This window comes from Panthera uncia, chromosome D4 (assembly GCF_023721935.1).
Source record: "Panthera uncia isolate 11264 chromosome D4, Puncia_PCG_1.0, whole genome shotgun sequence".
NCBI classification, from domain to species: domain Eukaryota; kingdom Metazoa; phylum Chordata; class Mammalia; order Carnivora; family Felidae; genus Panthera; species Panthera uncia.
This window is the reverse complement of record NC_064807.1, coordinates 282,024-307,986: the sequence shown is the minus strand read 5'-3', so window position 1 is coordinate 307,986 and position 25,963 is coordinate 282,024. Positions and strand designations below refer to the sequence as shown.

The following is a 25,963-nucleotide window of genomic DNA, read 5'->3' as shown; positions in this document are numbered from 1 at the left end:
GAATTCCTTCAGAGTTTGGGCAAACCTAAGTGTCTAAAATATAAAATATAAGAATGGTCAAGTCAGTTATAAGATACACGATTTATCTTATATAGCAGGAGAAAAATGCTTGTGATCTCCCGACATAATGATGAAATAGTCCTTAGACTGTTTCTTTCTTAAATTATTATATCACATGCAAATTGTGCTTTCAAAGAGAGAAATATGGTCTGAGGTACACATAGGATGGATGGAGGCCACAAGTTTTTCTTAGTCAAGCTGCGTATTTTCTGCTACTTCACTTACTGGGGAAACTCCATTTTACAGTATTTGTTCACTTCAAGCCCTTCCGTCTGAAGGTGGCTTGTTTCTCCAATGAGCGGGAGGGAGGGTAGCGGCTCCCGACCTGCCAGACGTGTGCTGTAGCCCCAGCCTGAGTCTCCTCCTTTCTCTGATGACTCTCCATTTCCCTTTCCATGTTGAAAAATTGCCTTTAACTTCATCAGTGATGCATATATTGACTTTTTTCAGGGGTTGGTAGTATTCAAGGACGTGGCGATAGACTTCACCCAGGGAGAGTGGAACTACCTGGGTGCTGCACAAAAGGACTTATCCAGAGACGTGATGTTGGAAAACTACCACAACCTGGTCTCTGTCGGTAAGGACGTTTACTTGCAGATCATTCGGTATTTGCCTTGTGGAATTTCTGCCCCTTTCCATGTGGATTTCTGGATTGTCTGAATTCTGTTTCCTGCTACTGAGGGAATAATCTGCACTCTATGGTTTTGGGGAAGACGTCTCTGTCACACACTGTTCTTCGGGAGACCTTCACCCTCCTTGTTACTCTTGTTGTTGTCTTCTTCAGTGACCACAGCTGGACTTGAATTCTGCCATACCTGTAGGTTGATCCTATTTCTTTTCCTTTCTTGAAGTAGGACTTTCCAGATCTAAGCCAGATGTGATCTCCTTATTGGAGCAAGAGAAGCAGCCTTGGATGGTTACAAAGGCCATGACAGGTGGACCTTGCCCAGGTGAGTGAGAGCTCATTGACAGAGAGAGGCCTTGGCAGCCCAGGTGGCCTTGCCCTGCGGCAGTTACCACCTTTGATATGTTTATTGGGAAGTGCCCTTCCAAGGACTGAGGCCTGACAAGGGAGAGAAGGCCTGAGTCATAGAAAAGTAGCTTTGTTTCTCTCCCTTCCCCATGACCAGCAATCTTTTCCTTATATGTGCAATCTAATTCTTTCCCAGCTTCCCCTTGTCATTTAAACTTGTGTAAGTATTGTCACTTCTGAACAATATTTCTTAAAAACCCCTATTTTACCTTTTTTTCAATGACTTGATCCCTTTTTGAGAAGTTTCTCCTTTTTTCAGTAATTCATGCTTTATTCATTCACTCTTATCCAAAATGTATTGATGTTTAATTTATGCAAGCCTCATTTCAGAACTTGAGGGAATTAAAGTGAGTAAATTATTATTATTTTTTTATTGATGTGTAGTTGACACACACCATTACGTTAGTTTCAGGTTGTCGCGACCGGCGCGACAAACACCGAGGTCAGGGTCCTGAGGGTAGGGGAATGCAAGAAAAAAAGAGAGAAGAGAAAGTTTGGGAACAGGAGGGTCCCCTGGGCTGATGGCCCAAGTGACGGCTTTATTGTTGCTGTACACAATCTTTTATATCCAGACTCTTATGGGTCAGGCCATTCTAAGAATAAACAGGTTTCACATAATCGCTGCCCACCAAAACATTTAGTTCTGTGTTTCTTGTGCATTTTCTAGACGGGTCACAAGACCTTGTTGATAAGATTGCTAGCAAAACACAATTCCCATGTTTGTTTCTATCTGACTCGGGGTAGAAAAAGGGAGGTAGCATTACTGCCAACACCTGCAGACCACAGGCTTCAGGAATTAACTTTCTCGGCCTTGACAAGGCTTTCGTATGCCCTTGAAAGTGGGGGAATGGGAGGGGGAACCACCGGGTTGGCTTGAGTCAACAGGGAACGTTGCTCGACCCGGTCTCAGCCTGGCACCGGGGCCCGGCCCCCCACATGAATGGGAGGGGGAACCACCGGGTTGGCTTGAGTCAACAGGGAACATTGCTCGACCCGGTCTCAGCCTGGCACTGGGGCCCGGCCCCCCATATCAGGTGTACAATGTAGTGATTTGACACATCTGTCCCTTATGCTGTGCTCACCATAAGTGCAGCTGCTGTCTGTCCCCACATTACTGTGTTCTCTATGTTGTGCCTCTCATCCTGTAACTTACTCATTCCATCACTGGAAGTCTATGCCGCCCATGTTCCCCCCTGCCCCCCAGCAACCACCAGTTCTCTACATTTATGGGTCTGGTCTGCTATGTTTCTATGTTTTGTTTCTTTATTCATTTGTTTCTTACTTTCCATGTATAAGCAATATTATATGGTATTTTTTTTTTTCCTTCTGACTTATTCTGCTTAGTATAATACCGTCTAGGTTCATCTATGTTGTTGCAGATGGCAAAATTTCACTCTTGGTGTGGCTGAGTAATATTCCATTGTATGTTCACCACATCTTCTTTATCCGTTCCTCTATGGATGGACACTTGGGTGGGTTTCATATCTTGGCTATTGTAAATAATGATGCAGTAAACATGAAGGGTGCATGTATCTTTGCGAATTAGTGTGTTTATTTTCTTTGGGTAAATACCCAGCAGTGTAATAACTAGATTGTATGGTAGTTCTGTTTTTAATTTTTGGAGGAATCTTCATACTGTTTTCCACAGTGGCTACACCAATTTACTTTCCCGCCAACAGAGCACAAGGGCTCCTTTCTTCCACATCTTCACTAACACTGTTATTTCTTGTCTTTTTAACACAAGCCATTCTGACAGGGGTAAGGTGATATCTCATTGTGGTTTTGATTTGCATTTTCCTGATGATTGGTGATGTTGAGCATCTTTTCATGTATCTTTTGGTCGTCTGTATGTCTTTGGAAAAATATCTATTCAGGTCCTTTGCCCATTTTTTAATTTAATTTTTAAATTTAGGTTTGTTTTTGTTTTTTTGGTATTGAGTTGTATATGTTCTTTACATTTTTTTGGATATTAACTCTTATCAGATATACCATTTGCAAATATCTTCTCCCATTCAGTAGGCTGCCTTTTCATTTTGTTGATGGTTTTCTTTGCTGTGTAAAAGCTTTTTATTAAAAAAATTTTTTTAAAGCATTTATTCATTTTTTTTGAGAGACAGAGTGTGAGTGGGGAAGGGGCAGAGAGAGAGAGAGAGAGAGAGAGACAGAGACAGAGACAGAGACAGAGACAGAGGGACAGAATCCAAAGCAGGCTCCAGGCTCTGAGCTGTCAGCACAGAGCTCGACGTGGGGCTCGAACTCATGGACTGCGAGATCATGACCTGAGCCAAAGTTGGATGCTTAACTGACTGAGCTACCCAGGCGCCCCAAAAGCTTTTTATTTTGGTTTCATTTTGCCTTTGTTTCCCTTGTCTTAGGAGACATAGCTAAAAAAATGTTGCTAAGGCTGATGTCAAACAGATTACTGCCTATATTTTCTTCTAGGAATTTTATAGTTTCAGGTCTCACACTTAGATCTTTAATCCATTTGAATTTATTTTTGTATATGGTGTATCAAAGTGGTCCAATTTCATTCTTTGGATTGTAGCTGTCCAGTTTTCCCAGCACCATTTATTGAAGAGACTGTCTTTTCCTCATTGTATATTCTTACCTACTTTGTTGTAGATTAATTGACCATAAAAGTGTGGGTTTATTTTTAAGCTTCTGTTCTGTTCTATGTGTCTATTTTTGTGCTAGTACCATACTGTTTTGATTAATATCTCTTTGTAGTGTATCTTGCAATATGTGGTTCTGATACTTCCAATTTTGTTCTTCTTTTTCAGTATTCCTGTGGCTATTTGGGTTTTTTTGGGGGTTCCGTAAAATTTTTGTATTATTTGTTCTATATCTGTGACTAATACTTTTGGTATTTTGATGGGGTTTTGATATTTGATTGCTTTGAATCTGTAGATTGCTTTGAGTAGCATGGACATTTTAACAATATTAATTCTTCCAACCCATGAGCATGGAATGTCTTTCTGTTTATTGTGATCTTTAGTTTCTTTCATCAGTGTTATTTTAGTTTTCAGAGTACAGGTACCTCACCTCTTTGGTGAAGTTTTGTTCCTAGGTATTTTATTCTTTTTGGTGTAATTGTAAATAGAATTGTTTTCTTAATTTCTGTTTCTTCTACTTCATTATTAATAGAATGTATAGAAATGCAAGCAGTTTCTGAATATTAATTTTGTACCCTGCAACTTTACTGGATTCATTTGTTATTTCTAATAATTTCTTGATAGAGTCTTCAGGGTTTTCTATATATAGTATTATGTCATCTGCAAATAAGGACAGTTTAACTTCTTCCTTACCAATTTGGATACTTTTAATTTTTCCTTTTCTGATTGCTATGGCTAGGATTTCCAATACTATGTTGAGTAACAGTGGTGGGAGTGGACATCCTTATCTTGTTCCTCACGTTAGAAGAAAAGCTCTCAGTTTTTTTACCACTGAGTATGATGTCAGCTCTGGGTTCATCATATATTGCCTTTATGTTGAGGTATGTTCCCTCTAACCCACTTTGCTGAGAGTTATCATGAACAGATGTTGAATTTTGTCAAATACTTTTTCTGCATTTGTCAACATGGTCATATTATTTTTATTCTTTATTTTGACAACGTGGTATATCATGTTGATTGATTTGTGTTTTATTGAAATGTCTTTGCACCCCTGGATAAAATTCCACTTGATCATGGTGAATGATCCTTTTAATCTATTGTAGAATGCAATCTGCTAATATTTTTTTATTTTGTATCTAAGTTCATCAGGGATATTGGCCTGTAGTTTTCTTTTTTGTGATATCTTTGTCCAGTTTTGGTATCGGGATAATATGGCCTTGTAGAATGTATTTGGAAGCTTTCCTTCCTTTTGTATTTCTTGGAATAGTTTGAGGAGAATAGGTATTAACTCTTCTTTAAATGTTTGGTAGAATTCACCTGTGGAGTCATCTGATCCTAGACTTTTGTTTGTTGAGAGGTTTTTTTTGTTTGTTTTTTACTAATTTAATTTTGTTACTAGTAATTTGTTCAGATTGTGTATTTTTTCTTGGTTCAGTTTTGGAAGATTGTATGTTTCCAGGACTTTATACATTTCTTCTAGGTTGTCCAATTTGTTGGCTTAGTAGTAGTCTCTTGTAAGGCCTTTGTATTCCTGTGGTGTTATTTTTCCTCTTTCATTTCTAATTTTATTTATTTGGGTCCTCTCTCTTTTTTTCTTGGTAGTCTAGCTAAAGGTTTATCATATTTATTTTCTTTTCAAAGCACTAACTTTTGGTTTCATTGAGCTTTTGTATTGTTATTAGTCTATTTATTTTTGCTCTGGTTTTTATTATTTCCTTCTACTAACTTGAACTTTGTTTTTCTTTTTATGGTTACTGTAAGTGTAAATTTAGATTGTTTTTCAGAGATTTTCTTGTTTATTTGTGTAGGCCTGTATAACTATAAAAGTTCCCTGTTAAAACTGCTTTCGCAAAAAGATTTTGGACTGTTGTGTTTTCATTTTCACTTGTCTTCATGTCTTTTTTCATCTCCTCTGATTGCTTAGTTGACCCACTGGTTGTTTAGTAGCATGTTATTTAGATTCCATGTGTTTGTGTTTTTTTCCAGTGGTTTTTTTTGTTGTTGTTAATTTATTTCTAGTTTCATACCTTTATGGTTGGAAAACATGCTTGATATGATTTCAGTCTTCTTAAATTTATTTGGACTTGTTTTGTGGCCTAATGTGATCTGTTCTGGAGAGTGTTCCATGTGCATTGGAATGTATACATATTTTACAGATCCTTCCCTGTTCCATTGGATCATATATAACTATCCACAGATAATATGCTTTATTGTTTTGGTGTATATACACACACACATACATACTTAGAGAGTATCAAACTGTATACAGTATATTGTTCAGTAGGCGATGTTTTCACTTAACCTTTGTCTTACTTCTATTTCCATATTGTATTAATTATTGTGACTTTATATATTTTATGTATGTATATGTATTATGAATATAATACATATGTATATGTGGGATATCTTTATTCTTGGTAGAGTAAATCAACTCTGTTATTTTAGCAAAGTTTTCCATTTTCTTTCCCTTATAATTCTTTCTTCCTCTTTATTATATTAACAGTTATCTCTTTAAATTTTGAAAAATTTATTACAGTGAAACTTCAGTGTAGTTTGAGTAATAGTACTAGTGAATATTCTTTTACTATTTTTTAATATGGGATTTTGGTACAGATCTTTATCTCAAAAAGTTTTAAAGATTTTGTGCGTGTGTGTGTGTGTATAGTAAAGTTTTAGTCCATCTTCAGTTTAATCCTATATTTGGCATGAAGTAGTAATTTTTCATCATCATTTATTTGATTATTCTACTCTCTTCATCATCTGGAAGTTTATTCTCTAACATGGTAAGATCTCATAAAAAACTTTGTGTCTCCTTCTGGGCTGTCTTCCTTTTGATGCCTTAAATCCTGTGTCACTACTAATTTAAATTACTCAAGGAAATGTAATACAATAGCCAGTCAGCTCTGAGGCTGCAGTTAAGATTTGTGTTCTTATATTGAAAATGGACTACTTATCTTCATTTTGTGTGCTTCTCCACCTATGTTCAGTGATTTTGGTGCAGGCATAGGATAAGCAGGAGGTTGGATTGAACCAGAGTTGGAGATCGATTCGAAAGTTATAATGATAGGTTAGAGAATCAGAGCTGAGTAAGCAAAAATGAGAACCAAAGTGTTGGATTGTGAAAAAGTATTGCTGCTTACTGAGTGGTAGTTTATATGAGAGAGGAGTTTAAATAATATTCATTTCATAGTTCTCTTAACTGCCAAACTCTTCTTCCATAGTTATAACAATTAATATAGATACTACGTATATATTTTTTAATGTTTATTAATTTTTTTTTTAATATTTTTTTTTCAACGTTTTTTATTTATTTTTGGGACAGAGAGACACAGCATGAACGGGGGAGGGGCAGAGAGAGAGAGGGAGACACAGAATCGGAAACAGGCTCCAGGCTCCGAGCCATCAGCCCAGAGCCTGACGCGGGGCTCGAACTCACGGACCGCGAGATCATGACCTGGCTGAAGTCGGACGCTTAACCAACTGCGCCACCCAGGCGCCCCTTTAATGTTGTTTTTTTTTTTTTTTAATTTTTTTTTCAATGTTTTTTATTTATTTTTGGGACAGAGAGAGACAGAGCATGAACGGGGGAGGGGCAGAGAGAGAGGGAGACACAGAATCGGAAACAGGCTCCAGGCTCCGAGCCATCAGCCCGGAGCCTGACGCGGGGCTCAAACTCACGGACCGCGAGATCGTGACCTGGCTGAAGTCGGACGCTTAACCGACTGCGCCACCCAGGCGCCCCTTAATGTTTATTTTTAAGAGAGAGACAGAGTGCAAGTTGGGGAGAGGCAGAGAGAGACGGAGACACAGAATCTGAAGCAGGCTCCAGGCTCTGAGCTGTCAGCACAGAGCCCGATGAAGGGCTCGAATTCACAAGTGGTGAGATTATGACCTGAGAAGAAGTCAGATTCTTAACTGACTGAGCAATCCAGGTGCCCCTAATAGATACTTCTTATTGAGGACTTATATTATGCCAAGGAGCTGTAGTCTTCTTAATCCTCACAGTTCCATGAGAATAGTTATTCTTTATCAAATGAGAGTTTGGGGGCTCAGGTTAGTTAAGTAACAAACTAAGAAATAAAAGTAATGGACTTGAAAGTATTTTAATAGTGTGCTGGTCATTTCCACATGGAACTCATCAGTGGTGTATCATTTTCTCTAAATCAACCCATTCTACTTTGTCACTGCTGGAACCTCACTGAATTCTTCCTTACTTCTGTCAGAGACATTATAAAACAAGCATATAGTAGTTGGGAAGTTCCTGTAAATAGACTATATAGTATTCATGGACTTCTATTTATCCTCCATTTTTGTAGACTTACTTAGCATCTTACTTTTTTTTTTTTTTAATTCCTCTCCCTGGACTCTTGTCCTCAATATTTGAGAATGTTTTCATCCATTTAGTTCTTTAGAACATGATTTTCCCTTATCTAGTTTCTGCCATAGAAGTTTAATTTTTGATGGAAGAGGAATATATTATATGTATACTTTACTGTTATTTTTCAGATTTACAGTGCATGTGTGATACTAAGGAGTTATTTCCGAAAAAGAGCACTTTTGATAAAGAATCATTTCAGTGGTATATAATGGAAAGATTAAAAAACCACCTTGATGGATCCAATTTCAGAGGCCTATCTGAAATAAAACAGAAGTGAGAAGGAATATTTCAGATAAGAGAAATATGAAAAAATGCCTACATTCAGCCAGCACCCAGCAGCACATATTTATAAGGCTTTTCATAAGAATTCTCAAGAGCTGTATCAGATAATTTATACTAACAAGAGACCTTATGAATGTAAGGAATGTAGGAAAGCTTTTAGTTGTGGGTCACAACTTACTCGACATTAGAGAATTCATACTGGAGAGAAACCCTATGAATGTATGGAATGTGGGAAGGCCTTTGGTCATGGCCCACAACTTAATTGACATCAGAAAATTCATACTGGTGAGAAACTCTATAAATGTAGGGAATGTGGGAAGGCCTTTATTCAGCTATCATCCCTTATTCGACATCTAAGAATTCATACCGGCGAGAAGCCATATGAATGTAAGGACTGTGAGAAGGCTTTTAGTTGTGGCTCAGAACTTACTCAACATCAGAGAACTCATGCTGGTGAGAAGCCCTATGAGTGTACGGACTGTGGGAAGTCCTTCAGTCACGATTCACACCTTGTACAACATAGGAGAATTCATACTGGAGAAAAGCCTTATAAATGTAAAGAATGTGGGGAGACTTTTAGACATATCTCACAACTAGCTCGACATCAGAAAATTCATACTGGTGAGAAACCCTATAAATGTAGGGAATGTGGGAAGGCTTTTATTCAGCTGTCACATCTTGTTCGACATCTAAGAATTCATAGTGGTGGGAAACCTTATGAATATAAGGATTGTGAAAAGACTTTTAGTTGTGGCTCAGAACGTACTCAGCATCAGAGAACTCATACTGGTGAGAAACCTTATGAGTGTAAGGACTGTGGGAAGGCCTTCAGTCATGGTTCACACCTTGTTCAACATCAGAGAATTCATAGTGGTGAAAAACCTTATAAATGTAAGGAATGTGGTGAGGCCTTTTTTCAACAATCACATCTTACTCGACATCAGAGAATTCATGCTGGTGAGAAATGCTGTGTATGTGAAGAGTGTGGTAAGGCCTTCATCTGGAGCTCCAAACTTGCTCAACATCAGAGACTTCATATTGGGGAAAAAAAAAAAAAAAAGATTATGAATGTAAGCAGTGTCAAAGGTCTCCCTTGGTGGCTCACAGGTTTTCAACAGATTATTTATATTTAGAGTAATCCTATGAATATAAGTAATTTAGAAAAGTTTTTATTCAGAGCTCCTACTTTACTCAACATCAGAAAATGCATACTGTGAGAAATACTACGAATGTAAGAAATGTGAAAAGGCCATTAGTCTTAGCTCAAAACTTAAGTATTACAGAATTTACATTGGAGAAAAAAAACATCTTATGAATGTAAGCATTGTGGGAACACCTTTAACCAGAGCTCAAACTTTTGCATCAGAGATTGTATACCAGCCAGAACAGACAAGTGAAGAATGTGGGAAGGCTGGTAGTTGTTCACCTACTGGCAAGAATTTTTTTAAGCTTATTTATTTTTGAGAGAGAGAAAGAGAGCGAGTGGGGGAAGGGCAGAGAGAGGGAGAAAGAGAGAATCCCAAGCAGGCTCTGTACTGTCAGCACAGAGCCCAACGTGGGGCTCAACCCCATGGACCATGAGATCATGACCTGAGCCCAAACCAAGAGTTGGATGCTTAACCGAATGAGCCACCCAGGTGCCCCAAGAAAGTTTTGTGTAAGCTATGTAGGAAAGTCTTTCTTCATAGTTCAGACCTATTAAATATCACATAATTTATAATGGTGAGAAACCTAAGAATGTTAGGAATACAGAAAACCTTTCATTAGGATTCACAACTAATTGAGTATCAGCAAGTTTATAAGTTGATATAGGGAAACTTACGTGCAATGCATCAGTTATGTTACAATAAATTTATTAGAAGAAAATCCTATAGATATTAATCTCATTTGCTTCTTATTTATATCTAGGCATCAGAAAATTTATTTTGGGTCAATAATTGAATGTAGAAAATCCATCACAGTTTAGACTGAGAGAACAAGTCTAAATTCAAGATACAAACTTGAGAGAACTCTTCATAGAATATTTTTTTAAAGAGAGAAGCAAACCATAAAATAAAAACTATAGAGAATAAACTGAGGGTTGATGGAGGGAGGTGGGTGAGGGATGGACTAGATAGGTAATGGGTACTAAGGAGAGCACTTGTGGGGAGCACTGGGTGTTGTACATATGTAGTGATGAATCACTAAATTCTACTGAAATCAATATTATACTATATGTTAACTAGAATTTATATTTGAACTTGAAACAAAATTTTTAACCCCACATTACATATTGTAGTTCTACCACTCTTTTACTACTGGGACAATGAGTAGGTAAATTAATATCCCTGTTCCTCTTTACTTGTTTTTAAATTGGAGGGAATTAAATATTTCATCTCATATGTTGTCTGACAATCCCCAGTATATGTTGACAGTATCGCTATCACTGGTAGAATTATTATTAAAATGAATGGAGAATACTTTGTTTAATAACATATGAAAGCTTTGATCTCTTACTGCATGTAAAAAGCTTATCTTCAGAATGTAATAAATATGAACAGCCCATTATTCAGATCCTTTTTGCTGTGTCTGCGAGTTCATACTGGGAAAATAATAATCTCATGATGTAGTGAATGTGTAATTAAGAGTACAGCTTTTAAACCAAATGTTTTATGAAGTAACCTTTATAACAAATCCTTAAAAGCAAAAGTTGTATAATTTTTATTTTCTGCAGTAGTTATGGATGTTGAAAATTTTGAAGCTCTTAGAAACTTAGTAACATCTGTATGCTTAATTATTTTAAAAATAAAACCAAAATAGACTCTTAAGGGGAATAACAATGAACCACTGATATATCAAGATATAGAATGTGGTCAAAGCTGTTTTCAGTAGTTCATGCATCATATTAAAAAGTCAAGGACAGTTATTTAGCATTTTCGTACTGTATCTTAAACACTTTGAATAGGGAATTAATATTTGTTGAGTAAGTAATTATATGTTTAACTCAAGAAAAGGGAAAAAATTAAAGACAACCCTGAAATGATTAGATAGAAGGGTCTAATAAAATTAAAATAGATTAATGAAAAAGAAAGCAATAGGGGTACCTGGATGGCTAAGTCAGTTGCGTGACCAACTCTTGATTTTGGCTCAGGTCATGATCTCAGGGTTGTGGGATTGAGCCCTGTGTCTGGCTCCGTGCTCAGCACTTAAGATATTCCCTCTCTCTCTCTCTCTCCCCCTCCTCTGCTTATGCATGTTCTCTCTAAAATTAAAAAAAAAAAGTAGTTTAAAATAAGGAAAGGAAAAAAAAAAGCAATAGGCAAAACCTATTTGAATTTGCTAGACTAGACTTTATGATGTCACATCAGAAAACACTGGTCATAACTCAGTCCAACACTATGAGTGAGAAAGGAGCGATCATGATAGATGTCATAAAGATATTTTTTACTGTAATAATAATTTATTACAATAAATTCAAAAATCTAGAGAGAAGGCATAATTTTCTAGATAAATATGTCACTGAAATTGATTCGAGAAGATAAAATATCTGAAGACACTAATTAATGGAAGAATAAATAGTAATGGAACTTTGTTTTTAGATGTTACTAGATAATTTTACAGGTGACACCTTGAGGAAACCTAGCCACTCATTCTACAAGACTCACATCCTGCTAAAAATGCTAGAGCAATGCTTCTCAAACAGATGACCTCTATCCTCAGGGAGGGTTGACAATGTCTAACAGTTTTTGGTGCTGCTGGCGTCTAGTGTGTACAGGGCAGGTTGCTGCTAACCGTACGATGCACAGGACAGCACCCCACCCCAGCGCAAAGGATTGCCAGGTTGAGCATGTCAACATTACTGCTATCAAGAAAAGCTGTGTTCTAGGATGGCACCCTAAGAACACATGCCAGATCAGTATCATTTGCATAGCTTTCATTTCAGCTTCTCACTCTTAGTTTGTAGAAGGTTTTGGAATATTTTGAACATCATTTATTGAAAGTATTTTTTTAGTCTTTGGTATCATTTTGTGTATATTTTCCTGTGTGTACATGCACATGCATCTATATTCCATTTAACCACATACCTTTTTCTTTGTGGTTTCTTATATTCCTGTCTTAGAAGTATTCCCCACACCAAGGTTGAACAAATGAATATCCTAATAGTTTGTTTTCTGTGCAGATTTTAAAAGACTTTAAGGCTAATATGTCAAACAACCATATAGCTACTACATAGCATTAACATTTTAACAGTTTTATTTCTTAATTTTTAGTATTTTTTTTGTTTTTATATTTATTTTTGAGAGAGGAGAGAGGAACAGAGAGAGAGGGAGACAGAGGATCTGAAGCGGGCTCTGTGCTGACAGCAGAGAGCCCAATGAGGGGTTTGAACTCACAAACCATGAGGTCATGACCTGAGCCGAAGTTGTACGCTTAACCGAATGAGCCACCCAGGCGCCCCTCTTATTTTTCTTTTTCTGTTCGTTACTGTCACTTTTCTAATTTCACTCCTACAAATCCTGTTAGAAATAGCCATCACCATTAATTTTACATATTTTCTTCCTGCATATGTACATACATGCCTGTAACCACTGTGCTGCATGTTCTGTGGGGTTGTTGTTTATTGTCTTTTTAAAAGTGTTTATTTATTTTGAGAGAGAGAGAGTGAGTGTGAGTGAGTGTGAGTGGGGAAGGGGCAGAAAGAGGGAGAGAGAATCCCAAGCAGGCTCTGCACTGTCAGTACAGAGCCTGCTTTGGGGCTCGATTCCATGAACTGTGAGATCATGACCTGAGCCAAAATCAAGAGTGGACACCCAACCACCTGAGCCACCCAGGTGCCCCTATTCACCCTTATAGCATCATAGTTCCACCATGGCATATTTAGATTTTGTATTATTTTTATTTTCTTATTCAGATTCAGCATAGTTGTGGAATCTATAGGGATTCATATCTTTTAATTCTGTAGAAAACTAAGTCACATATTCCTTTTCTTCTCTCATTTATTTTCTTTGGGAATTCTAGTTAAACATATATTGGGCCTTCTCAGTCTCTCCTCTATGGTTTTTTTCTTCATTTTTAAATCTATCCCTACCCCTTTTATGTATTCTCTATAATTTTTAAGTCTGTTTTGCAGTTTATTAATTCCTTATATAGCTAAGTCTATTTGTGGAATGTAGTATTATGAGTTATTTTTATAGAAATTTTTATTTGGTTGTTTTCTAAATGTAAATGTACTTGGTCATTTTGATTCTGTCTTTCTGTTTCTCATGTTTTTAATGAACTCTTCCTTTTTAACATCATTTCACATTAAAAGAATTTTTTTTAATGCTTATTTATTTTTGAGAGAGAGAGAGAGAGAGAGAGAGAGAGTGAGTGGGAAAGGGACAGAGAGAGAGGGAGACACAGAATCCAAAGCAAGCTCCAAGCTCAGAACTGTCAGCACAGAGCCCAATGTGGGGCTCAACCCCATGAACCATGAGATCATGACCTGAACTGAAGTCGGACATCCAACCAACTGAGCCACCCAGGCAGCCCTCATTTTATGTTCTATCTGTTGATTCTTCTAATATTGGAAGTCTTCATGGTTCTGCTTCTCATGTATTTTTAGTTTTGGTTTTGTTTACTCTCACTTATGTAATCTTCTTTCCTAGTGTGGTTTTGTTTTGTTTTACCCTATATACCTTAGAATTTGCCTACAGGTTTTTTTAAAAAAAATCTAAGTCGATTGTATACTCCAGAAAGGATTTCCTTTTTGGTTCCTGCCGTGCCTTGAAGACATTAGCAGTAGACTCTTTTTTTTAATATAAAATTCTTTTTTTTAACGTTTATTTATTTTGAGAGAGACAAAGATTGCACAAGTAAGGGAGGGGCAGAGAGACAGGGGGAGAGAGAGAATCCCAAACAGGCTCCACATTGCTAGCTCAGAGCCCGATGTGGGGTTTGAACTCACAAAGCCATGAGATCATGGCTTGAGCCAAAACCAAGAGTCAGATGCTTAACTGCCTGAGCCACCCAGGTGCTCCAGCAGTGGACTAATTTTTAAGTTAGAAAACATGCCTTACAGTTTTCCAGACTTTGCAAATACTGTTAGGTTCTTAAACCTATGTGAGGGCCTGCATGTGACCACAGATACCCAGGGGAGATTTTCTTCCCTATACTTAGAACCAATGTGAAAGCAAACATTGTTTATTTCTGTCTTAATCCTGCTTCTCTCTTTCCCTAAGGATAAAACCATTTGAGTTTTTTAGTTTTATGTTTTTATTATCTACCAACTCACCATAAGTGTGCCCCAGGCCTTTTCTGTTGTCCCATACAGACAGATATGTGTCTTTTATGATAGAAACTCTAGACCTCCAGGATTGGTAGATGCCCTTTGGGGATTCCAACAGCTATTGTACACATTCATGTTATTCCCATCTTCAAAGGATTTCCCTCAATTCTTACCAGTTCATCATATCTTTTAATGGACTCTTATCTGTAGAAATTTTCTATGAGGACCTTTTCAGCTTACATGGTCCTTCATAATGTCAAATGAAAGCTACCCCATTCTTTATCCTATTTTGTGGGTTTTCTTCCTGTAGCACTTGTCACGTGTGTGTGTGTATGTATCCCCACATGGGGGTGGAGGTTGCCCTTAATAAGAATGTAAGTTCTAAGAGAGCAGTAACATGCCATTCTTCAAATTGCTATTCCACAACTCTAGTAAAGCTCCTGTCCTGTAGCACAGTAAGCTTTGTCTAGATAGAGATAGGAGATGATGCAGAAAAGTACAGTAATTGGTGAGAGAAAAGGGGCTTCACTACCAAATACACAAATCTATTCATGTTTGCAGTGATGATCCAAAAGAGGCGATAAGTCACAATCTAAATGTTTCCTTGTCACACTTTAAGGGCTTAAAAAAAATTTTTTTTAAGTTTATTTTTGAGAGAGAGACAGAGTGTGAGTAGGGAAGGAGCAGAGAGAGAGGGAGATACAGAATCTGAAGCAGGCTCCACTCTCTGAGCTGTCAGCACAGAGCTCGATGTGGGGCTCAAACCCATGAACCACAAGATCATGACCCTAGCTGAAGTTGGACGCCCAGTGACCGAACCACCCAGGTGCCCCTAAGGACTTTTTTTAAAAATTTATTTTTGAGAGAGAAAGAGTGTGAGCTGGGTGGGGGTGGGGGTGGGGGGTTGGTCCAGAGAGAGAGGGAGACACAGAATCTGAAGCAGACTCCAGAGCCCGATACGGGGCTTGAACTCCCTAACCATGAGGTCACGACCTGGGCCAAAATTGGATGCTCAACCAACTGAGCCACCCAGGTGCCCCTCCTTGTCGCACTTTAATAAGATCCTGGTTTCTCATTTTAAAAAAGCTGCTAAATTTTTTCTTAAGAAATAAGTCAGAAGGAGCAAATTAGATAAAATGGCTTGAGTTACATACCTCCCAAAGAGCCTATTTACTATCAAAATCTCCATCTCTTGTTCTAGCCCCACTAGTACATCTTTGCCATTTCTAAACTCAACATTTTTAATGTTTTAATGGAGCTTAATCAAATTCTATAATAATTCAGTTGCCCCATTTATGATGCATGTTACTTCTTGAGTTGGTTGTCTTGGTTCACAAAAAAAATGCCTTCCATTTCTCCTTCTAATTCTTTGCCTCATGATCTTCAAGCCTCTGTCCCAGGCCACAGATATTGAAAAGTGGTCTTTTTGTTTTAGTCATCCACTGCACACCCCAACTTTGATTTCCTTTAGTTCCACAGCACAAATGAAATAATTTTCTACCAGACTCTGTGCCTATTACAGAGTCAGACTCTGATGATCTTTTTCATTTCTCTGTATCTTCTCATGTGTGAAGTAGAAGGAGGTATAGATATCCTGCCATCTCACAATCTTTTACATTTAGCAGGTGTCTCTGTAGCACCTACCATATGCACGTTTTCCTTTTGGAGATGAGAAGAGATTGGATATAGACATGGAAACAACGTCAATGATTATAAGAGAGTGCTGTTTATTATGTGTGCCCCTTTCCAAAATATTTACAAATTGAGTTTCTTTTCCCTCTTATTTTGAGTTGGAATAGTGACGATTGTAGAATGGATTGTTTCCTCTAAAATTCATATGTCGAAGTCCTAACCCCCTGTGTGACAACATTTGGAAATAGGACCTTTAAAGAGGTGATTAATGTTAAATGAAGTAATAAGGGTTGGGACCTAATCCAGCATGACTAGTGTCCTTATAAGATGAAGAGAGAACATGAATATGCACACACAGAAAAAAGGACATACAAAGACACAGCGAGAGAGTGGCCATTTGGAAGCAAGGAGGGAGGTGTCTAAGCCTATAGACACCTTGATCCTGAATTTTCAGCCTCCATAACTATGAGAACATAAATTTCTGTTGTTGAAGCCACCTGGTCAGTGGTATTAGTTATGGTAGCTCTGGCAGACTGATACAGTGACTTTTCAGGATATCTGTGAAAGGTAAAGGAAACAATTGATCCGGATAGTTGTCAGTTCTTTAAAAAATCTGGTAAAGCTAGGCTGTGTGTCCTCAAGTACACCTAAAGTAGGTTAACACAAAACAATTGGAGAAAGATTTCCGAGTTTATTATACCACATCCTATTTCCTGGGGAAATTGGAAAATAAGGATGGGTGATACGAAGTGTAAAACTTGAAGCATAGGTACTTCTGGCTGAGAATATTTCTGTTTTCATTGGAGGGCATCTTTTTTTAGGCCATGGCTTATACATGTCTGTTCTCTGGTAATGAACACACCATTGCAGGGCATGCTCTTCTGAAAGATCTGTTGTTTGGAACAAGAGTGCACAGTGCTGCACATCTACGAAAGCTTTTTCCAGGACTGGGATCATTTGTTGAACTGCACACAGTGACTTTCCTAGTATAGGAAGCAGAACTATTGAGTTTTGGCAGGACAAGTATTTTCAAGTTTCTCTCAATTATCTAGGTTACAACATATTCTCTTTGAAGCTTTGTGTTGACATAGTGCCCCTAGTACTCCATAAACCAGGGTTGTTGATAGTTTTTGAATTTGAATTATTTTTTAATTTTTTTTTTTCAACGTTTTTTATTTTTGGGACAGAGAGAGACAGAGCATGAACGGGGGAGGGGCAGAGAGAGAGGGAGACACAGAATCGGAAACAGGCTCCAGGCTCCGAGCCATCAGCCCAGAGCCTGACGCGGGGCTCGAACTCACGGACCGCGAGATCGTGACCTGGCTGAAGTCGGACGCTTAACCGACTGCGCCACCCAGGCGCCCCTGAATTTGAATTATTTTTTTATCTTCCCTGTGTGCCAGGTCAGAAGTTGATTGCTGGGAGCCCCTTTACTACTTTATTATAGCATTTTACTGTTCCAAAACAAAGTTAAAATGAACAGTCCTCACAAGATAGTTATGCAGGGCCTAATTTAAGAATAATTACTCAAAATCAACTCAAAATGGATTAAGGAATTGAATGTAAGACCTGAAACTATAAAATTCATAGAAGAAAGCATGGGGTGTAACCTCTTGACATCAGTATTAGCAATGAGTTTTTAGATTTGTCAGCAAATCAAATTTTGGTAACAAACCAAAATAAACAAGTGGAACATTGAACTAAAAAGGTGCTCAGCAAAGGGAACCATCAACAAAATGAGGTCAACTTGTGGAGTAAGAAAATATTTGCAAACCACATATCTGCATATCCAATAAGGGGTTAATATCAAAATATACAAGGAACTCATACAATTCAATAGCAAACCCCCCCACTGATAACCCAATTAAAAAATGGGCTAATGACCTGAATAGACATATTCCCAAAGAAGACATACAAATGGCCAACAATACATAAAAAGATGCTCAACATCACTAATAATAAAGGAAATGCAAATCAAAACACAATGAGATATCATACCTGTAAGGTGATTACTATTAGAAAACTCAAGGGATAAATGCTGCCACGGATGTGGAGAAATAGCCACCCTGTGCACTGTTGGTGGGAATGTAAACTGGTGCAGCCACTATGGAAAATAGTACAGAGGTTTCTCAAAAAATTAAAAGTAGAACTACCGTATGAGCCAGCAATTTCACTATTGGGTATATATTCCAGTGGTTACAGAATCATTATCTTGAACTGATACTTGTATCCCCATGTTCATTGCAGCATTATTCACAATACCCAACGTATGGAAACCACCTGTGTTGATCAATGGATGAGCAGAACGAGAAAATGGGAAGGCCATATATGCAATGGAATATCATTCAGTCTTATAAAAGAAGGAAATCCTGTCATTTGCAGCAACATGAATAAACCTCAAGGGCATTATACTAAGTGAAATAAGCCAGACAGAGAAAGAGAAATGCTGCATGGTATCACTTACATGTAGAATCTTTAGGAAAAAGAAAAAAGCCAAACTCATAGAAAGTAGAAAAGAGATTGTCAGGGGCTGCAAGTAGAGGAAAAAGGCAGGGGAGGGTCAGAGAGGGAGACACAGAATCCAAAGTGGGCTCCAGGCTCTGAGCTGTCCGCTCAGAGCCTGACGTGGGGCTTGAATCCGTGAACTGCAAGACCATGACCTGAGCCAAAGTCGGACACTCAACTGAGCCACCCAGTCACTCCCCCAAATTTTTTAAATTTATTTTTGAGAGGCGGGTTGGGGCATAGAGACACACACACACACACACACACACACACACACACACACACAGAATCAGAAGCAGGATCCAGGTTCTGAGCTGTCAGTATAGAGCCCAAGTAGGGCTCCAACTCCTGAATTGCAAGATTGTGATCTGAGCTGAAGTTGGACATTTAACTGACTGAGCCGCCCAGGCGCCCCTAAGACTTTCATTATTTTTGATGCTGTTAATAGATTTTTTTTTTTTGTAATTTCCTTTTCAGATTATCTGTGTTTGTGTATAGAAATGGCAACCGATTTTTGTGTGCTGTCTTTGTATCCTGGTACAATGCTGAATTCATTAGATCTAACAACTTTGTGTGTGTGTGTGTGGAGTCTTGAGGACTTTTTTATGTATAAGAATATCTGCTCTTCCTTTCTGATTTGGATGCCTTTTATATCTTTTTCTTGTCTAATTTCTCTGGCTGGAACTACATACTATGTACTCCACTACTATGTTGGGTAGATCTAAGGAGAGTTGGCACCCTTGCCTTATTCTGATCCTTGAAGAAAAGCGTTCAGGGGGCACCTGGGTGGCACAGTTGGTTAAGCATCTGACTCTTGGTTTTGGCTCAGGTCACGATATAATGGTTTTGTGAGACTGAGTCCCATGTCGGGCTCTGTGCTGGCAGTGCAGAGCCTGCTTGGGCTTTTCTCCCCCTCTCTTTCTGCCCCTCCTCCACTTGCGCTGTCTCTGTCTCTCTCAAATAATAAACTTAAAAAAATCTTTAAAAAAAAGAAAAGAAGAAAAGCTTTCATACTTTTACCCTTATTATGTTTGCTGTGGTGTTTTTTTTTTTTTAATTTTTTTTAACGTTTATTTTTGAGACAGAGACAGAGCATGAACGGGGGAGGGTCAGAGAGAGAGGGAGACACAGAATCGGAAACAGGCCCTGGGCTCTGAGCTGTCAGCACAGAGCCCGACGCGGGGCTTGAACTCACAGACTGTGAGATCGTGACCCGAGCTGAAATCGGATGCTCAACCGACTGAGCCACCCAGGCGCCCCTGCTGTGGTTTTTCATGTATGACTTCTATTATGTGGAGGTAGTTTCCTTCTATTCCTATTTTTCTGAGTGCTTTTATCATGAAGGGGTATTGAATTTGTCAAATGCTTTTTCTGCAACAATGAGATCATGTGGCTTTTTTATTTTAGTATTTTATTGTTGTGAAGACTTAAAAAAAATTCCAGTATAATTAACATACACTGTTACATTCGTTTCAGATGTACAAAATTCTGATTCAGCAATTCTATACATTACTCAGTGCTCATCATGATAAGTATACTCTTAATCACCTTCGGCTATATCACCCTTCCCCCCATCACCTCCCCTCTGGTAACCATCACTTATCTATATTTAAGAGTCCATTTTGGGGGTGCCTAGGTGGCTCAGTTGGTTGGGCGTCCGACTTTGGCTCAGGTCATGATCTCACCGTTTGTGAGTTCGGGCCCCGCATTGGGCTCTGTGCTGACAGCTCAGAGCCTGGAGCCTGCTTTGGATTCTGTCTCCCTCTCTCTCTGTACCTCCCTGCTCACATTCTGTCTCTCTCTCTCTCTCTCAAAAATAAATAAACATTAAAAAAAAGTCTGTTTTTCTGTTTGTCTATTTATTTTGTTCATTTTGTTTGTTTCTTAGGTTACACATATGAGTGAAATGTGGTATTTGTCTTTCTCTGACAGACTTATTTCGCTTAGCATTTTACCCTCTAGATCCACCCATGTTGCAAATGGCAAGATTTCATTCTTTTTTTTATGCTTAATATTCCATTGTATATATATCACATCTTCTTTATCCATTCATCTATGGATAGACACCCGGGTTGCTTCCATAATTTGGCTATTGTAAATAATGCTGCAACAAACATAGGAGTGAATATATCTTTTTGAATTAGCACTTTCATTTTCTCTGGGTAATTCTAATTTTCAAGGAACCTCCATACTGTTTTCCACAGTAGCTGTGCCAGTTGGCGTTCCCACCAACAATGCACCAAGAGTTCCTTTTTCCCCACATCCTTGCCAACGCTTGTTGTTTCTTGTGTTTTTAATTTTAGCCATTCTGACAGAGGTGAAATGATATCTCATTGTGGTTTTGATTTGCATTTCCCTGATTACTGATGCTGATCATCTTTTCAATGTCTGTTGGCCATTTGTATGTCTTTGGAGAAATGTCTGTCCATTCTTTTGCACATTTCCCCCCCATTTTGTAATAAGCTTGTGTGTGTGTGTGTGTGTGTGTGTGTGTGTGTGTGTGTTTGGTGTTGAGTTATATAATTTCTTTATATATTTTGGATACTAACCATTTAATAGGTCATTTCAGATATCTTCTCCCATTCTGTAGGTTGCCTTTTAGTTTCATGGATTTTTTTACTTTGCTGTGTGGAAGCTTTCCTTTCTTTCTTTTTTTATTTTGAGAGAGACAGAGTGCGAGCAGGGGAGGGGCAGAGAGAAGGAGAGAGAGAGAGAATCCCAGGCAGGCTTCATACTGTCTGTGGGGAGCCTGATGTGGGGCTTGAACTCATGAACTGAACCATGAGATCATGACCTGAGTCGAAATCAAGAGTCAAACATTCAACCGACTGAGCCACCCAGGCGCCCTGGAAGCTTTTCATTTTGACGTAATACCAATGGTTTCTTTTTGCTTTTGTTTCCCGTGCTTCAAGAGACCTATCTAGAAAAATGTTGCTTCAGTCGATGTCAGAGAAATAACTGCCTGTGCTCTCCTCTAGGATTTTTATGGTTTTTGGTTTCACATTTAGGTCCTTACTCCTGCTTGATTTTAATAATGTGCATGGTGTAAGAAAATGGTCCAGTTTTATTCTTTTGCATGTAGCTGTACAGTTTTCCCAGCACCATTTATTGAAGAGACTATCTTTCTCATTGCATATTCTTGCCTCCTTTATTGAAGATTAATTGACCACATGATTGTGGGTTTATTTGTGGGCTTTCTATTGTGTTTCATTGATCTATGTACCTGTGTTTGTGCCAGTATCATACCGTTCTGTTGCCACAGCTTTGTAGCATATCTTGAAATCTGGGATTGTAGTACACCCAGTTTTGTTCTTTTTTAAAGATTGCTTTGGGGGCGCCTGGGTGGCGCAGTCGGTTAAGCGTCCGACTTCAGCCAGGTCACGATCTCGCGGTCCGTGAGTTCGAGCCCCGCGTCAGGCTCTGGGCTGATGGCTCGGAGCCTGGAGCCTGTTTCCGATTCTGTGTCTCCCTCTCTCTCTGCCCCTCCCCCGTTCATGCTCTGTCTCTCTCTGTCCCAAAAATAAATAAAAAATGTTGAAAAATTTAAGAAGAAGAAAGATTGCTTTGGCTATTTGGGGTCTTTTGTGGTTCTATTCAAATTTTAGGATGTTTGTTGTAGTTTTGTGAAAAATGCTGTTGGTATTTTTTTTTAAACATTTATTTATTATTGAGAGACAGAGAGACACAGAGCATATGCAGGGAAGGGGCAGAGAGAGGGGGAGACACAGAATCCGAAGCAGGCTCCAGGCTCTGAGCTGTCAGCACAGAGCCTGACGTGGGGCTCGAACTCACAAACTGTGAGATCATGACCTGAGCTGAAGTCGGTTGCTCAACCAACTGAGCCACCCAGGCGCCCCAGCTGATGGTATTTTGATAGGAATTGCATCAAATGTGTAGAATGCTTTGGGTGTTATAGACATTTTAACAATATTTGCATTTCCAGTCGATGAGCATGGAATTTCTTCCCATTTTTTGGTGTCATCTTCACTTTCTTTCATCAATGTTTTATGTTTTCAGAGTACAGGTCTTTAATCTCCTTTGTTAAGTTTATTCCTAGGTATTTTATTATTTGGGTGCTATTGTAAGTGAGATTATTTTCTTAGTTTTTCTTTCTGCTTCATTTTTAATGTATAGAAATGCCACAGATTTTTGTATATTGATTTTGTATCCTACGATTTTACTGAATTAATTTGTTCTAGTAGATTTTTGGTGAAGTCTTTCAGGTTTTTTATATATACTGTTACGTCACCAGCAAATAGTGACACTTTTATTTCTTCCTTGTCTATTTGGATGACTTTTATTTATTTTTTATTTTTATTTTTTATCTGATTGCTGTGGCTAGGACTTCCAGTACTATATTGAATAAAGGTGGTGAGAGGCACCTGGGTGGCACACTCAGTTAAGCGTCTGACTTCAGCTCAGGCCATGATCTCTTGGTTTGTGGGCTTGAGCCCCATGTAGGGCTCTGTGCTGACAGCTCAGAGCCTGGAGCCTGTTTCAGATTCAGCGTCTCCCTCTCTCTCTGCCCACCCCGCCCCACTCTCTCTCTCTCTCTTTCTCTCTCTCTCTCAAAAATAAGTAAACATTAAAATTTTTTTTAAAGTGGTGAGAGTGGACATCTTTGTCTCATTCCTGACCTTAGGGGAAAAGCTCTTAGTGTTTTGCCATTGAGTATGCTGTTAGCTTTGGGTTTTCCATTTATGGCCTATATCATATTGAGGTATGTTCCCTCTAAACCTACCTTAATGAGAGTTTTTATCCTTTCTCTTATTTACGTGATGTATCATGGTGATTGATTCACAACTATTGAACCACATTTGTATGCCGGGAATAAATCCCACTTGATTATGGTGAATGATTTTTTAAAATGTAGCATTGGATTTGGTTTGCTAATGTTTTGTTGAGGTCTTTTGCATCTATGTTCATCAGCGATATTATCCTGTAGTTCTCTTTTTTTGTGGTGTCTTTATCTGGCTTTGGTAACAGGATAATGTTTTATTCATAGAATGAATTTAGAAGCTTTCCTTCCTCTATTGTTTCTTAGAATATTTTGATATATTTGGATTCTTTCTATTTACTTTTTGGCATGTCTATTGCTGGTTTTTGATTTGTGGTTACCATCAGGTATGTATATTACATCGTATGCATGTCCAGTCTATATAAAGTTGATGGTTGTGTAAGTTTGAACCCATTCTAAAAGCACTATATTTTTCCCCTACCCTCCCCACCTGCCCCATGTTTCAGGTATATGGTACATTCTTTACATCCTTTTATTTTGTGAATCCCTTGACTGATTTTTATAGATATACTTAATTTTACTGCTTTTGTGCTTCTTACTTTTCTTACTTCTGTTTATGGTGTTTCCTTTCCCCTCAAAGAGTCTCCTTTAATATTTCTTATAGGGCTGGTTTTGTGGTGATGAATTCCTTTAACTTTTGTTTGGGGAACTCTTTATCTCTTCTTCTATTCTGATTGATAGCCTTGCTGGATAGAGTATTCTTGGTTATAGGATTTTCTTTCAGCGCTTTGTATCATGCCCCTCTATTCTGGTCTGCAAAGTTTCTGCTGAAAATTCAGCTGATAGCCTTATGGGGTTTCCCTTATTTGTAACTGTTTTTTCTTTTCTCTTGCTACTTTTGAAATTCTCTCTTTATCACTACCTTTTGCCATTAAAAAAATTTTTTTTAATGTTTATTTTTTTTTGAGACAGAGAGAGACAGAGCATGAGTGGGGGAAGGGCAAAGATAGAGGGAGACACAGAATCCGAAGTAGGCTCCAGGCTCTGAGCTGTCAGCACAGACACATGGGGCTCCACCTCACCAACCGCAAGATCATGACCTGAGCCGAAGTCAGATGCTCAACCGACTGCACCACCCAGGCGCCCCTACTTTTTGCCATTTTAATTACTATGTGTCTTGTTATGGACCTCCCTGTGTTGATTTTGTTGGGGGCTCTGCGACTCCAGGATCTGGATTTCTGTTTTCAGTTCTCCAGATTCGGGACGTTTTCAGCTTTTATTTCTTTAGATAGATTTTTGTACCGTTTTCTCTCTCTCTCTTCTGGGATCCCTACAATGTGAATATTATTACTCTTGAAGGTGTCAGTAAGTTCCCTAAGTCTGTTTTCACTTTTTATTACATTTTTCTTTCTTTCCTGTTCAGCTTCATTGCTTTCCATTACTCTGTCCTCCAGGTCACTAATCTGTTCTTCTGCTTCCTCTAGTCTACTATTTATTCCCTCTAGTGTATTTTCAATTTCAGTTATTGAGTTCTTTATCTCTGATTTTTAAAAAATGTTTTCTGGGGCGCCTGGGTGGCTCAGTCAGTTGAGCGTCTGACTTCAGCTCAGGTCGTGATCTCACGGTTGGTGGGTTCAAGTCCCATGTCGGGCTCTGTACTGACAGCTCAGAGCCTGGAGCTGTTTCAGATTCTGTGTCTCCCTCTCTCTCTCTGCCTTCCCCCCCCCCCGCCCCCTCAAAAATAAATAAATATTAAGAAATTTTAAATTGTTTTCTGTCTCTTTGTTGAGGATCTCATTGAGATCTTCCATTATTTTCTCAGGTCCAGTAAGTAACTTCATGACCATTACTTTAAATTCTCTATCAGGCATATTACTTATCACCATTTTGTTTAGCTCCCCTGCTGTCAATTTGGGACATATTCCTCAATCTCCTCATTTTATGTAACTCTCTCTGTCAGGAAAGTTAGCTATGACTCCTGATCTTGAAAGTCATGGCTTTATGAAGAAGAGGTCTTGTAGTGTCCTGCAGTACAAAGTCCATTTTTCATCAGAAACTGGCGTTTCAGGGGTGTCTCCTGTGTGTATTGTGTTGATCTTACTGTTGTGGCTGAGCTATGTTTGCCTTCTGTCCAGTCATCTGAAAGGCTGTCTTCGCCTGTTGAGGGCAGGGCTTGGTCCTTGTGTTGTTAGTGGGCCAGTCTGTGGCTGACTTGGGCTTGAGTTGAGTCAGACCAGGTGTTTTCCAGAATTGCAGTAGCACAGAACTGCAGGGTGATGTCTCAGTGTTGTCCTCTGAGAAGTTTTCATCGGTGGGCAGGGCCTGCAGCCAGACCTGATGTCTGTCCCCAGCTCAGTGCTGGGTTTTCAGTCGGACTGGTGTGTGTGGTTATTATCCCTTCTCTTCACAGCAAGCAGCACTCTGGAGTGGTTCTGGCTTCTGTCAGTTCTGCTTGCACAATGCCAGACTCGTGACG

General features: G+C 38.7%; 1 long non-coding RNA gene and 1 pseudogene across 1 annotated transcript; both read left to right on the top strand.

Annotated features, from left to right (window-relative positions):
* Positions 1-300: 300 nt before the first annotated feature.
* Positions 301-19,329, top strand: LOC125925473 (uncharacterized). The gene is made up of 3 exons (XR_007458846.1): positions 301-637; positions 912-1,010; positions 18,492-19,329. It is a non-coding gene; the product is annotated as an uncharacterized LOC125925473 (long non-coding RNA).
* On the top strand, positions 8,266-13,204 carry LOC125925414 (zinc finger protein 420-like; annotated as a pseudogene).
* Positions 19,330-25,963: the final 6,634 nt, after the last annotated feature.